This window comes from Balaenoptera physalus, assembly GCF_965194825.1.
Source record: "Balaenoptera physalus genome assembly, chromosome: 13".
NCBI classification, from domain to species: Eukaryota; Metazoa; Chordata; class Mammalia; order Artiodactyla; family Balaenopteridae; genus Balaenoptera; species Balaenoptera physalus.
In genome coordinates this window covers 53,704,416-53,723,329 of record NC_138892.1, presented here as the reverse complement: position 1 = coordinate 53,723,329, position 18,914 = coordinate 53,704,416, and positions in this window count along the sequence as shown.

Sequence of the window (18,914 nt, the reverse complement as noted above, 5' to 3'; positions counted from 1 at the left end):
GTTGATGGCACTGTCCTGCAGCTTGTACAGGAAGGAGGTTACAAAGGTCTATATGTAGGTAAATATCAAACTATACAATTAATATATGTAAGTTTTACTGTCTGTAAAGCATGTCTCAATTTTAAATGAAAATTCAAAGCAGCATCTAAGGAATATGTTTTCCATGGGGCAAATAGAGATGTATATGGATGTGTTAACTTGGAGATACCTGTTGGAGGAACAAGTGGGAATGTTGAACAGGTAGTGGAATGGTAAGGATGAAATCCAAATAAGACTGGGTCAAGAAGAAAATAGGAAGTCACCAGAAGGACAACAAATGCAGACCATATTTTGAGAAGCATTGCTGTATAGGAGAGTAGAGATATGGGGAAAGATGAAAATGAGAGAAGGAGAGGAAGAATTTTATGAAGGAAGAGATAGCATTTATTTCATGTAGATAAGATGAGATGGATCTAAGTGGAAGGTGAGAGTTTAGATAAGAGGGGGGACGATTTTCCACTGTAACAGGAGAGCAGTTACAGTAAGCAACTCCACGTGCCGGTAGGTTGATATATTTATCATTGGAAACACGATGTAATTTCTCATCTGAATATGTCTTCCTCAGTAAAGCATAAGATGAATTCAGCTGAGAGAGAGAAGAATGTGTGAGATTTGAGGATAGAGGAGAAAATGTAAAATAATCATGTGAGAATATAAAAGTAAATTTATTAGAAGAATATCAGCCTTTTAGACCCATTTGAGGTTAGTGCTCATAAATTTTAGTGATGCACAGTTGTGTAGTTTTTTCCAACAACGTTTAACTGCCCTAGATCTCGTTGTTTTAGGTATAAATTGGGCGTTCTCACATAGAATAATTTTATCTTAATGGATTACTCAGTTACATGGTAAGCCAATTTTACTGTCTATCTTTATATTAAATGGACTAACTTAACTAGTTGTCATCCCCACTCCATTTTTTTTCAATTGCTGTTTCTGTTTTTAATGAGGAAATATTAAACTCAGGTATCCTAAAACTGTGAGCGCCTCTGTTACATCAGTGGAAGCTTTATATTTGATTTTAACTTTTGAGTAAAAACAAAGACTAAAAAGGAATTTTAAAGGATAGCTATATTCATAAGTGCTTCTTAATTTTATATATAGTTACCTAGTTTATGTTAAACGTTGGTATTTTCAAATCTTCAATGTGTTGGAAGAGTGTGAGTGTCTGTAAACTGAATTTAGGCCGTGATTATCAGAAGTATAAAATGAAAACAAAATCATCTCAAGGAAAACCATAAGGTGTTTGTGAAATAAAGCTAATTTTTCAGCCTTAATTTCGTACAGGTGCTATGAAGAAAAACTGAATTTTAGTGATAATTTAATTTAAATGACTCTTACTTCAAATAAACAACACTATACCAAAAATATATATGAGATTCCATTCTCCAGAAGCAGGAGGAAATTCTCAAAAAGCAGTATAAAATGAAACAAAGCCACTTGAGAAAAACAACATAAGATGTTCATGAAATAAGGCAAAATTTTCAGCCTCAATTTCATATGGATGCTTTGAACAAAAAAATGAATTTTAGTTATGATTTAACTTAAATGACTGTTACCTCAAACGATCCTAAACCAAGGAAAAATATGTGATTCAATTCTCAAAAAGCAGGAGAAAATGGGGAAAGGGAAAGCACTCACATTTAGCAAGCGCCTACTTCGTTCCAGGCACTAGTCAAGCATTTTTAACAGGACTCTCTGAAGGCTATTACTCAAAGTGCATCTCACCAGGTACGAAAACTGGATTTGCTCCTGAAAAGTGTTAACATTTAGACTAAAGTATAGTCTGATGTGCATTTTTCTTTATTATGGAAATGTGTAAATCAACTCACTCAATTAACTATTGTGAAAAGACTACAGATATTTTTACCCAAGGAATCATATAGAAAGATCGAAAATGTCTAACTATTTGAACCATTATTCCCCACATAAAAATTTTAGCATAATCTGCTTTGTTATAGAAGGGACTTGAGTTGTTTGGGATAATTCATGCATAAGTTCCTCTACATTGCATGGCATATTACATGTTTCACTTTAATATCTCTGCAGCTATTACAATTTTAAATAGCAACAAAATGGAGAAATGAGGATACTATGTGACTTGGTTGCTCTGGATAAAACACTTTGCTCCTTTTACAAGAAATCATAGTGGTAAACATGACTTTCATAAGGCAGCAGTGTGTGTTTATTGTGAGAAATACTTTGCTTCAAAATCGTTTAAATGAGGCCAAGAGGAGTTTAGATATAAACTTCATGCTGAGTTCAAAGATTTATAAAACCAGTCAGGAATATTTAGTCATGGTGTTTTTCTCAGCTGAAGCTTGATTTTATGCGTGTGGATAAAATGGATGAATCAATGGATTTCTGCTATAGAAAACCTCTGTATTTGACATAAAGATTCACTCCATCAATTTCACTAAGGCAAATTAGAGTCAATACATAAACCCACCTGTTCTTCATAAAAGTTCTAAATTTTGAAAATGACCAACATCTCTTTCAATCAATTTAACAAACATATTAATGACAAGATAACATGATTCATGGATTCAGTGAGGTGAAATGGTTTAACAATGAAATGCTCCGAATATATTTCAGGTACCATATTATGATCAATGACCTTTGACCACCATATTTTCTAAACTAAAAATCATCCCCCCTCTAGCTTTGTGGGAATGCCTTTAGTAAGTGTAAATGCTAACAATTCCCAATTTTTGGAAATAGTTAAAGAAAATATCACCTGGCCCATTGTAGTTACTGATTGTAGGAGCTAAATTTAAAAACATTCTGGTCAATTGCTTCCTTTGCAAATATTTTCTCCCATTCTGAGGGTTGTCTTTTCGTCTTGTTTATGGTTTCCTTTGCTGTGCAAAAGCTTTTAAGTTTAATTAGGTCCCATTTGTTTATTTCTGGTTTTATTCTCATTACTCTAGGAGGTGGGTCAAAAAAGATCTTGCTGCGATTTATGTCAAAGAGCATCTGCCTATGTTTTCCTCTAAGAGTTTTATAGTGTCTGGCCTTACATTTAGGTCTTTAATCCATTTTGAGTTTATTTTTGTGTATGGTGTTAGGAAGTGTTCTAATTTCATTCTTTTACATGTAGCTGTCCAGTTTTCCCAGCACCACTTATTGAAGACGCTATCTTTGCTCCATTGTATATTCTGGCCTCTTCTGTCATAGATTAGGTGAGTAGGTGCAAAGGATTAATCTCCAAAATATACAAACAACTCATGCAGCTCAGTATCAAAAAAACGAACAACCCAATCAAGCAATGGGCAGAAGACCTAAATAGACATTTCTCCAAAGAAGACATACAGATGGCCAACAAACACATGAAAAGATGCTCAACATCACTAATTATTAGACAAATGCAAATCAAAACTACAATGAGGTATCACCTCACACCAGTCAGAATGGCCATCATCAAAAAATCTACAAACAGTGAATGCTGGAGAGGGTGTGGAGAAAAAGGAACCCCTGTGCATTGTTGGTGGGAATGTAAATTGATACAGCCTCTATGGAGAACAGTATGGAGATTCCTTAAAAAACTAAAAATAGAACTACTATATGACCAAGCAATCCCACTACTGGGCATATACCCAGAGAAAACCATAATTTAAAAAGACACATACACCCCAATGTTCATTGCAGCACTATTTACAATGGCTAGGTCATGGAAGCAACCTAAATGCCCATCGACAGACAAATAGATAAGGAAGATATGGTACATATATACAATGGAATATTACTCGGCCATAAAAAGGAATGAAATTGGGTCATCTGTAGAGACATGGATGGACCTAGAGACTGTCATACCGAGTGGAGTAAGTCAGAAAGAGAAAAACAAATATATATTAACACATATATGTGGAATCTGAAAAAATTGGTATAGATGATCTTATTTACAAAGCAGAAATAGAGACACAGATGTAGAGAACAAACGTATGGATACCAAGGGGGAAAGGGGAGGGGTGGGATGAATTGGGAGATTGGGATTGACATATATACACTATTGACACTATGTATAAAATAGATAACTAACGAGAACCTACTGTATAGCACAGGGAACTCTACTCAATGCTCTGTGGTGACCTAAAAGAGAAGGAAATCCAAAAAAGAGGGGATATATGTGTATGTATAGCTGTTTCACTCTGCTGTACAGCAGAAACTAACACAGCATTGTAAAGCAACTATACTCCAATAAAAATTAATTTTAAAAAATTAAAAATTAAATAAAATAGAAAAAAAAATACATTCAGGTCGGCCAGAATGCATGGCAGTGGGCATTTCTAGCAGTGGTTATGAACAACTTTAATGTTTGATGCAACATCTTCTACATGTATTTTATAAAGTATACATAGATACTGACATTATTAATATTTATGTAATGCTGTCCAGTTTACAGAGCACTTTTTCATAATTTATTTGCCCCTCACAACAACTCCATGAAATAGAGTTATCATCCCAGTTTTTCAGGTTAATAACCTAATTAGGAAGATGTAAAATTGGGACTCAGACACAAATCCTCTCTTTTCTGACTCCCCAAGCCAAACTTTTTTCCACTGAATCATTCTGAATCTCTATTGATATGGTATGCTCCCTCTGTACTCATATAAAAATATATCTGCATACAACTTGTATTCCCAGATCATTGGGAAACCTTCAACAGTGAAAACAGAAAACCACAAGGTATTATAACATTGTGTGATATGGAGAACCCACCATAATGTGGTAAGGGGCAAATTGTAGTTGAAGATGTTCTTTGTAGAGAATGAACATGGGAGTTTTATAAACCACCTAGAGATACTAGCATATAAAGACTTTTTTATTTCTACCTTACAGAGATAGTGACAGAAAATAACCTGTCAGAGAACTGCTTAAAATAAGAGATCTTAACCAGATGAACAGCATCAAACATGCTGCAGTAATAATCAGATCCTTAAATTGTTTCTTTTTCTTTATTTAACAATTATGTATTGAGTGCCTACTCTTTGGCAAGTATTGTACTTGATGCAGGGGTAGAGTGGTAAATAAAAAGGACATGGTCTCACCTTTGTGAATTACAGTCTAGTGAGGGTGATAAATATTATTTTAAAAATAAAAATCAATCATATAATTACCAATATGGACAAGGTATAAAGGAAGAGGGCTGTTTTCTATGTGAGAGGATCGAAGAGGTACCTAATATAAATTGAAGGATCAGGGAAGGCCCCTTTGAAGAAGTGATATTTAAGCTGAAATTTAAAGAATGAGTTATCAACCACTTTTCTCCTCTATTATCTTTTAATGTTACATCTTTTATCTTGTTAATGCTTATGCAATATTAATAATAAATTGGAATGGAGTTTAAAATACTGAAAAGAAGCTGCTAGATGTTAGGGACATATTATATATGGTGATTAATGGTAATAATAGAATTGGAAGGTAAATTACCATGACTGCTTTATCAGTCTACGATTGCTACATTCAATTTGTATAAAAACAACCCCAAATTCTCAGTAATATATAACGGCAAGGATTTATTTTCACAGATGAGGGTTGGCATGTCTCTCATCCTTGGACCAGTGAGAGCTTTTTCTTCTCATGGCAATGATAAATGTACATGAGGGAAATAAGAAACATGGGAAGCCTCTTAAATCCTGGCAGAGTTGGTACACTATAACTTCTGCCCCATTCCATTGCCCAAAGCAAGTCACGTGGCCAAACTCAAAGCCAAAGGGCAGGGGGGAATTAACCAAGATGGCGGAGTAGAAGGACGTGCTCTCACTCCCTCTTGCGAGAGCACCAGAATCAAAACTGGCTGCTGGACAATCATTGACAGGAAGAACCTGGACTTCACCAAGGGGGATACCCCACATCCAAGGACAGAGGAGAAGCCACAGTGAGACGGTAGGAGGGGCGCAATCAGAGTAAAATCAAATCCCATAACTGCTGGGTGGGTGACTCACAGACTGGCGAACATTTATACCACAGAAGTCCACCCACTGGAGTGAAGGTTCTGAGCCCCACGTCAGGCTTCCCAACCTGGGGGTCCGGCTACGGGAGAAGGAATTCCTAGAGAATCAGACTTTGAAGCCTAGTGGGAATTGATTGCAGGACTTTGACAGGACTGGGGGAAACAGAGACCCCACTCTTGGAGGGCACACACAAAGTAATGTGTGCATCGGGACCCAGGGGAAGGAGCAGTGACCCTGAGGGAGACTGAACCAGACCTACCTGCTGGTGTTGGGGGGTCTCCTGCAGAGGCGAGTGGTGGCTCTGTTTCACCGGGGGGATAAGGACATTGGCAGCCGAGGTTCTGGGAAGTTCTCCTTGCCGTGAGCCCTCCCAGAGTCTGCCATTAACCCCACCAAAGAGCACGGGTAGGCTCCAGTGTTGGGTTGCCTCAGGCAAAACAACCAACAGGGAGGGAACCCAGCCCCACCCATCAACAGTCAAGTGGATTAAGGTTTTACTGAGCTCTGACCGCCACAGCAACAGGGAGGGAACCCAGCCCCACCCATCAACAGTCAAGTGGATTAAGGTTTTACTGAGCTCTGACCGCCACAGCAACAGTCAGCTCTACCCACCACCAGAGCCTCCCATCAAGCCTCTTAGATAGCCTCAACCACCAGAGGGCAGACAGCAGAAGCAAGAAAAACTACAATCCTGCAGCCTGCGGACCAAAAACCACAGTTACAGAAAGATAGAGAAGATGAAAAGGCAGAGGGCTATATACCAGATGAAGGAACAAGAAAAAACCCCAGAAAAACAACTAAATGAAGTGGAGATAGGCAACCTTCCAGAGAAAGAATTCAGAATAATGATAGTGAAGATGATCCAGGACCTCGGAATAAGAATGGAGGCAAAGATTGAGAAGATGCAAGAAATGATTAACAAAGACCTAGAAGAATTAAAGAACAAACAAACAGAGATGACCAATACAATAACTGAAATGAAAACTACACTAGAAGGAATCAATAGCAGAATAAGTGAGGCAGAAGAACGGATAAGTGACCTGGAAGACAGAATGGTGGAATTCACTGCTGCGGAACAGACTAAAGAAAAAAGAATGAAAAGAAATGAAGACAGCCTAAGAGACCTCTGGGACAACATTAAACGCAACAACATTCGCATTATAGGGGTCCCAGAAGGAGAAGAGAGAGAGAAAGGACCAGAGAAAATATTTGAAGAGATTATAGTCGAAAACTTCCCTAACATGGGAAAGGAGATAGCCACCCAAGTCCAGGAAGCGCAGAGAGTCCCATACAGAATAAACCCAAGGAGAAACATGCCGAGACACATAGTAATCAAAGTGGCAAAAATTAAAGACAAAGAAAAATTATTGAAAGCAGCAAGGGAAAAACGACAAATAACATACAAGGGAACTCCCATAAGGTTAACAGCTGATTTCTCAGCAGAAACTCTGCAAGCCAGAAGGGAGTGGCATGATATACTTAAAGTGATGAAAGGGAAGAACCTACCACCAAGATTACTCTACCCAGCAAGGATCTCATTTAGATTTGATGGAGAAATCAAAAGCTTTACAGACAAGCAAAAGCTAAGAGAATTCAGCACCACCAAACCAGCTCTACAACAAATGCTAAAGGAACTTCTCTAACTGGGAAACACAAGAGAAGAAAAGGACCTACAAAAACAAACCCAAAACAATTAAGAAAATGGTCATAGGAACATACATATCGATAATTACCTTAAATGTGAATGGATTAAACGCCCCAACCAAAAGACATAGACTGGCTGAATGGATACAAAAACAGGACCCATATATATGCTGTCTACAAGAGACCCACTTTAGACCTAGGGACACATACAGACTGAAAGTTAGGGGATGGAAAAAGATATTCCATGCAAATGGAAATCAAAAGAAAGCTGGAGTAGCTATACTCAATATCAGATAAAATAGACTTTAAAATAAAGAATGTTACAAGAGACAAGGAAGGACACTACATAATGATCCAGGGATCAATCCAAGAAGAAGATATAACAATTATAAATATATATGCACCCAACATAGGAGCACCTCAATACGTAAGGCAACTGTTAACAGCTATAAAAGAGGAAATCGACAGTAACACAATAATAGTGGGGGACTTTAACACTTCACTTACACCAATGGACAGATCATCCAAAATGAAAATAAATAAGGAAACAGAAGCTTTAAATGACACAATAGACCAGATAGATTTAATTGATATATATAGGACATTCCATCCCAAAACAGCAGATTACACATTCTTCTCAAGTGCGCACGGAACATTCTCCAGGATAGGTCACATCTTGGGTCACAAATCAAGCCTCAGTAAATTTAAGAAAATTGAAATCATACCAAGCATCTTTTCTGACCACAACGCTATGAGATTAGAAATGAATTACAGGGAAAAAAACGTAAAAAAGACAAACACATGGAGGCTAAACAATACGTTACTAAATAACCAAAAGATCACTGAAGAAATCAAAGAGGAAATAAAAAAATACCTAGAGACAAATGACAATGAAAACACGACGACCCAAAACCTATGGGATGCAGCAAAAGCGGTTCTAAGAGGGAAGTTTATAGCTATACAAGCCTACCTAAAGAAACAAGAAAAATCTCAAGTAAACAATCTAACCTTACACCTAAAGAAACTAGAGAAAGAAGAACAAACAAAACCCAAAGTTAGCAGAAGGAAAGAAATCATAAAGATCAGAGCAGAAATAAATGAGATAGAAACAAAGAAAACAATAGCAAAGATCAATAAAACTAAAAGTTGGTTCTTTGAGAAGATAAACAAAATTGATAAGCCATTAGCCAGACTCATCAAGAAAAAGAGGGAGAGGACTCAAATCAATAAAATCAGAAATGAAAAAGGAGAAGTTACAACAGACACTGCAGAAATACAAAACATCCTAAGAGACTACTATAAGCAACTTTATGCCAATAAAATGGACAACCTGGAAGAAATGGACAAATTCTTAGAAAGGTATAACCTTCCAAGACTGAATCAGGAAGAAACAGAAAATATGAACAGACCAATCACAAGTAATGAAATTGAAACTGTGATTAAAAATCTTCCAACAAACAAAAGTCCAGGACCAGATGGCTTCACAGGTGAATTCTATCAAACATTTAGAGAAGAGCTAACACCCATCCTTCTCAAACTCTTCCAAAAAATTGCAGAGGAAGGAACACTCCCAAACTCATTCTATGAGGCCACCATCACCCTGATACCAAAACCAGACAAAGACACTACAAAAAAAGAAAATTACAGACCAATATCACTGATGAATATAGATGCAAAAATCCTCAACAAAATACTAGCAAACAGAATCCAACAACACATTAAAAGGATCATACACCACAATCAAGTGGGATTTATCCCAGGGATGCAAGGATTCTTCAATATACGCAAATCAATCAATGTGATACACCATATTAACAAACTGAAGAATAAAAACCATATGATCATCTCAATAGATGCAGAAAAAGCTTTTGACAAAATTCAACACCCATTTCTGATAAAAACTCTCCAGAAAGTGGGCATAGAGGGAACCTACCTCAACATAATAAAGGCCATATATGACAAACCCACAGCAAACATCATTCTCAATGGTGAAAAACTGAAAGCATTTCCTCTAAGATCAGGAACGAGACAAGGATGTCCACTCTCACCACTATTATTCAACATAGTTCTGGAAGTCCTAGCCACGGCAATCAGAGAAGAAAAAGAAATAAAAGGAATACAAATTGGAAAAGAGGAAGTAAAACTGTCACTGTTTGCGGATGACATGATACTATACATGGAGAATCCTAAAACTGCCACCAGAAAACTGCTAGAGCTAATTAATGAATATGGTAAAGTTGCAGGATACAAAATTAATGCACAGAAATCTCTTGCATTCCTATACACTAATGATGAAAAATCTGAAAGAGAAATTATGGAAACACTCCCATTTACCATTGCAACAAAAAGAATAAAATACCTAGGAATAAACCTACCTAGGGAGACAAAAGACCTGTATGCAGAAAACTATAAGACACTGATGAAAGAAATTAAAGATGATACCAACAGATGGAGAGATATACCATGTTCTTGGATTGGAAGAATCAACATTGTGAAAATGAGTATACTACCCAAAGCAATCTACAGATTCAATGCAATCCCTATCAAATTACCAATGGCATTTTTTACAGAGCTAGAACAAATCATCTTAAAATTTGTATGGAGACACAAAAGACCCCGAATAGCCAAAGCAGTCTTGAGGCAAAAAAATGGAGCTGGAGGAATCAGACTCCCTGACTTCAGACTATACTACAAAGCTACAGTAATCAAGACAATATGGTACTGGCACAAAAACAGAAACATAGATCAATGGAACAAGATAGAAAGCCCAGAGATTAACCCACGCACCTATGGTCAACTAATCTATGACAAAGGAGGCAAAGATATACAATGGAGAAAAGACAGTCTCTTCAATAAGTGGTGCTGGGAAAACTGGACAGCTACATGTAAAAGAATGAAATTAGAATACTCCCTAACACCATACACAAAAATAAACTCAAAATGGATTAGAGACCTAAATATAAGACTGGACACTATAAAACTCTTAGAGGAAAACATAGGAAGAACACTCTTTGACATCAATCACAGCAAAATCTTTTTTGATCCACCTCCTAGAGTAATGGAAATAAAAACAAAAATAAACAAGTGGGACCTAATGAAACTTCAAAGCTTTTGCACAGCAAAGGAAACCATAAACAAGACGAAAAGACAACCCTCAGAATGGGAGAAAATATTTGCAAATGAATCAACGGACAAAGGATTAATCTCCAAAATATATAAACAGCTCATGCAGCTCAGTATTAAAGAAACAAACACCCCAATCCAAAAATGGGCAGAAGACCTAAATAGACATTTCTCCAAAGAAGACATACAGACGGCCACAAAGCACATGAAAAGCTGCTCAACATCACTAATTATTAGAGAAATGCAAATCAAAACTACAATGAGGTATCACCTCACTCCTGTTAGAATGAGGATCATCAGAAAATCTACAAACAACAAATGCTGGAGAGGGTGTGGAGAAAAGGGAACCCTCTTGCACTGTTGGTGGGAATGTAAATTGATACAGTCACTCTGGAGAACAATATGGAGGTTCCTTAAAAAACTAAAAATAGAATTACCATATGACCCAGCAATCCCACTACTGGGCATATACCCAGAGAAAACCGTAATTCAAAAAGACACATGCACCCGAATGTTCATTGCAGCACTATTTACAATAGCCAGGTCATGGAAGCAACCTAAATGTCCATCAACAGACGAATGGATAAAGAAGATGTGGTACATATATACAATGGAATATTACTCAGCCATAAAAAGGAACGAAATTGAGTCATTTGTTGAGACGTGGATGGATCTAGAGACTGTCATACAGAGTGAAGTAAGTCAGAAAGAGAAAAACAAATATCATATATTAATGCATGTATGTGGAACCTAGAAAAATGGTACAGATGAGCCAGTTTGCCAGGCAGAAGTTGAGACACAGATGTAGAGAACAAACGTATGGACAACAAGGGGGGAAAACTGCGGTGAGGTGGGGATGGTGGTGTGCTGAATTGGGCGATTGGGATTGACATGTATACACTGATATGTATAAAATTGATGCCTAATAAGAAAAAAAAAAAAAAAAAAAAAAACAAAGGGCAGGGAAGTATATCACACCCTTTAAGAGGCCATGGCAAGGACGTGGATGCAGAGAGAGGTGAAATATTAGAGCCAATAATTTATTCTACCTCTACTGCTATGGATTATACTAATAGATATATCCCTGGCAGAGGTATATGTCAACAATGTATCCAATTTAAATAATTGACTTCAATAAACTAAGAACATCATACTCTAAATATATGCCCAAATTACATTAAAAAGACCTCTGACTGGTTATAATGAATCAAGTCCAAATGACAGATTCCGAATTGTGGTCAACAAACCAGCTATTTTGCCTTTGATGTAACAAAACTCCTAAACATGCTATTGTTATTCTACATGCAAAAAGTACTTACTGAGCACAGTGAGAAATACCAAGCAATATGAGAGATGAATAGAAAACATACAAGTTTGAGACAATTATCCTTATCTTACATCAGAAGCCTGGACAAAGTTAGCACACACGAAAGGTATATCCAGTCCCCACTAGGCCATGTGATAGATGGCATGTGACAGGCATGTGAGGGATGCCAGAAATGTGGAAGTCCTGATCTGTCTGCAAAGAAGTTATGAATGGGCTATGCTAAGTAGTGATTTGACTGTCTGAATCATAGTACTACTGGAGTTCAGAGGAGGGAGAAGTTGCTCTGGAATGTGAGGTGGGCCTTATGGCACAGATAGGATCTACGCAGGCCGAGATGAAAGTGGAGGGAAATCCTAGGAGAGGGAATGGTATTAGAAAATGCTTGCAATTAGGCATACACATAGCATGTTTGAGAGACACCGAGACTGCGTAATGTAGAACGTTTCTTGGGAATAACAATAGTAATGGTAGTAAAATAGCTAACCACATATAGTGAGTACTATGAGCCAGGCACTCTTCTAATATTTTATATTTACCTCAATGTCAATTAGAAGATAGTGCTTAACTAAAAGTTTTTTGTTAATTTATTTTATTGAAGTATAGTTGTTTTACAATGTTGTATTAATTTCCGCTATACAGCAAGTGATTCAGTTTTATATATATATATTTATATATACATATATATATATAACTTAGAGTTACTGATTTAATGGCATCCCATTTCATTAAAGAGCAGAGAGGGACTTCCCTGGTGGCACAGTGGTTGAGAATCCAGCTACCCATGTGGAGAACATGGGTTCGATCCCTGGTCCAGGAAGATCCCACATGCTGCGGAGCAACTAAGCCCATGCGCCACAACTACTGAGCCTGTGTGCCGCAACTCCTGAAGCCCACGTGCCTAGAGCCCGTGCTCCGCAACAAGAGAAGCCACCACAATGAGAAGCCCGCACACCACGACAAAGAGTAGCCCCCGCTCGCCGCAACTAGAGAAAGCCCATGCACAGCAAGGAAGACCCAATGCAGCCAGGGGAAAAAAAAAACAGAGAAACTCATTGAAAGTGTGAAAGAGTCATAAATTATAAATTATAATTAAAGGAGAAGTCCAAGCAAGAATTGCCTTTTGCCCCTTTATCTCTGCTCTGCCCACTGAATTTATAGCTACACATTACAAAAATGTATGTATCTGGGAAGAAATAAAAGATCAATTTCATAATCCTAAGTTTAAAGTAGGGACCAGATTGATTTATTCAGGGTATTAGATCTAGTATCTTTTTAGACTGTGTGGAGACAAGAAAGAGATGCAAAAAATATAAATAGCATGGGCAAGAAGGGTGCCCTGTATCTACTGACTAATCCTTGTAAACCAGATTATCATGGCCATAATGTTATCTGGTGACCTGAGCCGCCTCTCACGGAGTCATATGAAGTCATATATATATTTATATATGAATGGTAATGGCAATGAAGTTATTGACTGAAAACCATGAGATTTCAGAACTAGTAGTGCCCGCCCCCCATCTGACAGAAGATAAATTGAAATAAGAAAGGTCAAATTCAAAGTCACATTGAAACAGCAGAAACCGGCACCAGAATAGTGATAAACAGGTGTCTGATTCCAAGTCCATTTCAATATTCAGAAAACATCTTCTAAAAAAACTTAAAAAGTGGAAATGTTCTAGACAGAATTGGAAACAGAACATTTACATACTAGTTGTGTGACTTTGGTCAAATTACTTGATTGTGCGCAACCTCATTATCCATAATTATAAAATGACAATAATAAAAAGTACTTCATGGCACTCTTTTTAGGATCCAATGAGATAGTAAATGTAAAATTGTCTCTAAACTACTTAAGGCAAGGTCATCAACTGGTAGTCTCAAGGTATTTATTTAGCCTGGAGAGTTTTGTGAGTTTTTTAGAATAGCTTAAAATGATAAAAATCTGGATATTTCACATAAAAGTTTAGGGTTTTGGTTTCTCTTTAGAAATAAGAAAGTCTAGCAGTACAGAATTTGCATTTCCCTGTAGCCACAATTGGAGAGACATGCATAACAGTCACCACTACACATGCTCATACACTATGTCAGTCATCACTGTACATACCTGGCTCTTGTTGGCATTGGGACACCTGCCCTTGACTTAAGGCTTGATTCAAATACCAGGTTTTGTTATGATTCAGACATAATGATCCGTATGTTTCATAGAAACTGATACACACTTTCTATGGAACTAAACAGAATAAAATAAGCGTGAAATAGATATAAAAACATGTGGCTTGGAGTACAGAAGAAGTTGTTATGGAAAACAAACTATTCTTGCAAAATAATTCCCGAACTTAATGGCCAACTATACATTTCTTTTATGTCTATTATAAATTAATCTATTTGGAAGGAGAATGAGACATTGCCATAAACCACTTTTCTCCTTGCAAGTTTGTAAATTAAATGCTACTTCTAGAATAGTGGGAAGCATTTGCTCAGAAACACCCAGAGAAACTAGGTGCTAGAGTGTCTTAAGCTGCATGGCTCCATCTCCTGGTTTCAAATTTGCCTTTTAATTTAAAAATATTTTTATGAGGAAAAATCTGTCAATATTTTACTTTTGGTTTTTCCTTGCTTTTAGGCTTGGAAAATCTTTTATACTTTTATATTTAGGGATTCTTAACTTTACTTTGAACTCTTTAAGCCCACAGGAGTTCATTTTAATAAAGGAGGAGAGAAAATTCTTTTTTGCTCTTGTTCAAATACGTTTCTTATTTTGTTCATTAAAAGATTTTGCTGTTCACATTAGTTCAATATGCCACCTTTATCTTGGTATAAATTCCTATGTATATGAGTCGATTTCTTGCCTTTCTATTCTATGTCTATAACTTATTCATTTGTCACTACTATGATTCATTAATTACTGATGTTTTGTATGTTTTAATATTCGGTATTGAAAGTTCCCACACAAAATTTTCTTTCTTAAAATTTCTTGGACATTCTCATCTACTTCTTTTTCCAGATGATTTCAGAAATGATTTTCAAACCTCAGAAGAAAAGCCTGTTGAGATTTATATTAGAATTATTTGAAACATTAAAATTACTTTGCAGAGAATTACATTTCTAAAACAGTTGCTCTTCTGGTCATCCTTGCCAGTGTTAAGCCCTAAACCATCTTACTCCAATTCAGGAGATGTTTTAAAATCTGTAAGCCTAAATTGAAACTTTCCAGGAAATATTTCAATGTCCTGTCTCTAGCCCTAATAAACATGGATATTGCCACGTACTTTTCTTCACAGCTAATGAAAATAATAAGTGATAATAATAATTTTGTTTTATCTTAATTTTCTTTTAGTATCCACATTGGCTCCAATATCCTATATCTAACATTAAAATGCGAAACTCCATGCTTCTTTGGTGACAAAGAATCTAATATGTGAATAATATATATCAAGTAGCTTAAAAATCTAAAGTCAAGTCAATAAGCGTTTCTCAGTTTGGGGAATTTTGGGAGGGACTAGTGATCTTCTTTTAGTTTCTTTCTACATAGGCAACTAGTGGATTTTTTACAATAATTTTGAACTTCCCCTAAACACTGTGGTGTCCTGTCTCATGGTCAAATGTAACATCCGTATAATTATAAGACTTTCCCAGCAAGTAGTCTTAAACAAAATTGCCTTGTCCCGAGTCAGAGAAGTCTAAAAAAATTAGTAATCCAGGATGGATGTCTAGCAGACACAACCTCCCTGAGGAGTAACTGGTATTGCCAAATCCATAAAAAGAACTTCCCAAGAACTGGGGTCCATAAAAGTCCAAGAAGGAATACGTTGTCTGCTTCCCACATACCTCAAATCCCCAAGCATCTTTTTGGGTATATGATTTTGTGGTTTAAGAAACTCATTAACTTACTGTTTCAAAAATGCATTCAAGTTTTAGACCATCATTATATGTCTCCAGCAGAAACTGAACTGTCTAGTAGTAAAGCAAGACTTCATAAAGAGGATTCTGCCTTAATATATACATTAAAAGGGAGTTCTGTAGTGAATGAGTTAGTCAAGTCAGAGTTGAAGTTTAAAAGACCTCTTTACAGTGGGTTTTCTCAGGACCTTTAATATACAAATGTGAATTGTGAATCTTCAGGAGAGGAATAGAACCTGCAGCGTTCCCCAAACAACTGACCAAGAATCCCTTTTAAGATATCCACCAGTGCTCCAAGGAACCTCTTCAGGTACTTAACTATTGGGACAGAAGTCGTCATCTCCACATTTGAAAGTTGCCTATTTTTTCACCAAGTAAATAACAGCTTTCATTCGCAATTATAAATTTGTCTATAGATAACACAAATGTAATTGCATTTTAGTTGGATCCATTAGTGGGTTTCATCTTTAAGCATGGGTCTTAGCCCCACCACTTATTGGCTATGTGTACTTTGTAAGTCACTCAAACTGGCTATTTAAAAATGATGAATGAGAAAGAAATACTTTTTACATAATAGTTTGTCATTTTTGTTTAGGTCATCATTATTTTTTATTGAAGTACAGTTGCTGTTCAATATTATATAATTACAGGTGTACAATATAGTGATTCACAATTTTTAAAGGTTATACTCCATTTATAGTTATTATAAAATATTGGCTATATTCCCCATGGTGTACAATATATCCTTGTAGCTTATTTTACGCCTAATAGTTTGTACCTCTTACTCCCCTACCCTTATGTTACCCCTCCCCTCTGCCCTCTCCCCACTGGTAACCACTAGTTTGTTCTCTGTATCTCTGAGTTTGATTCTTTTTTGTTATAGTCACTAGTTTGTTGCATTTTTTAGGTTCCACATATAAGTGATATCATACAATATTTGTCTTTCTCTGTCTGACTTATTGCACTTAGCATAATGCCCTCCAAGTCCATCCATGTTGCTGCAAATGGCAAAATTTCATTCTTTTTTATGGCTGAGTGGTATTCCATTGTGTATATATACTATATCTTCTTTATCCATTCATCTGTTGATGGACACTTAGGTTGCTTCCATATCTTGGCAACATAAATAATGCTGCTGTGAACATTGGGATGCATGTATCTTTTTGAATTAGTTTCTTTGTTTTTTCTGGATATATACCCAGGAATGGAATTGCTGGATCATATGGTAGTTCTATTTTTAGCTTTTTGAGAAACCTCCATGCTGTTTTCCACAGTGGCTGTACCAATTTACATTCCCACCAACAGTGTACAAGGGTTCACTTTTCTCTACATCCTCGCCAACATTTGATGATAGCCATTCTGACAGGTGTAAGATGATATCTCATTATGGTTTTGATTTGCATTTCCCTGATGATTAGTGATGCTCAGCATCTTTTCATGTGCCTGTTGGCCATCTGCATTTCCTCTTTGGAAAAACGTCTATTCAGTTCTTTTGCCCATTTTTTAATTGAGTTGTTTTGTCTTTTTGATGTTGAGTTTTATGAGCTGTTTATATATGTTCACTATTAATCCTTTATCAGTCATATCATTTTCAAATATTTTCTCCCATTCAGTAGGTTGTCTTCTCATTTTGTCAATGGTTTCCTTTGCTGTGCAAAAGCTTTTAAGTTTAATTATGTCCCATTTATTTCTGCTTTTATTTCCTTTGCTTTAGGAGACAGATCCAAAAAAAATGTTGCTGTGATTTATGTCAAAGAGTGTTCTACCTATGTTTTTCCTCTAGGAGTTTTATAGTGTACAGTCTTACATTTAGGTCTTTAATCCATTTTGAGTTTATTTTTGTATATGGTGTCAGAGAATGTTCTAATTTTATTCTTTTACAGGAGCCATCCAGTTTTCCCAGCACCACTTATTGAAGAGACTATCTTTTCTCCATTGTATATTCTTGCCTCCTTTGTCATAGATTAATTGACAATAAGCATGTGGATTTATTTCTGAGATCTCTAACCTGTTTCATTGATCTATGTGTCTGTTTTTGTGCCAGTACCATACTGTTTTGATTACTATAGTAGTATAGTAGCTATACTACTATAGCTTTGTAGTATAGTCTGAAGTCAGGGAGCATAATTCCTCCAGCTCTGTTCTTCTTTCTCAAGATTGTTTTGGGTATTCAGGGTCTTTTGTGTTTCCATACAAATTTAAAAACGATTTGTTCTAGTTCTGTGAAAAATGCCATTGGATATTTGATAGGGATTGCATTGAATTTGTAGATTGCCTTGGATAGTATGGTCATTTTAACAATACTGATTCTTCCAATCCAAGAACACAGTATATCCTTCCATCTGTTTGTGTTGTCTTCAATTTCTTTCATCAGCATCTTATAGTTTTCTGAGTATAGGTCATTTGCCTCCTTAGGTAGGTTTATTCCTAGGTCATCCTTAATAATGCACCTCAAGGAAGTCTTTATTACGGTTAGTCAAAAATACCTGGGAAGAAAGAAGCATCATTTACCTTTCAATTCTAAATAAGTCTTCTAGTTTCTGAGGTTGTTTTTTTTTTTTAATTAAAACAGCTGATTCTTTCAACCATCTTATCACTAACTTGACAAAGGTTTTACCTTCTATTAGCTGTCAGCTCAATTTATTTTAAAACAAAAAGAAACTGGTTTATTCTTCTTAATAAACCTTTTTTGTGTTTGTTAGATTATACCAGTAAAATTTTAAGGTAGTTCTAAAATATCACATCTGTGCAAAATAGAGGCTACTGAACTTTTTAATGTAATATTTGATGAAATGAGCAAGTTTTTTCCAAGATCAGACAGAAAAGATTTACAAAAAGAACTGTGGAATAAGATTAAAGTACTTCATACTAACTTTGGGAGTAAAAGAACTAAGGCATGAAACCTCAGTAATCTAAGTATCCAAACCACA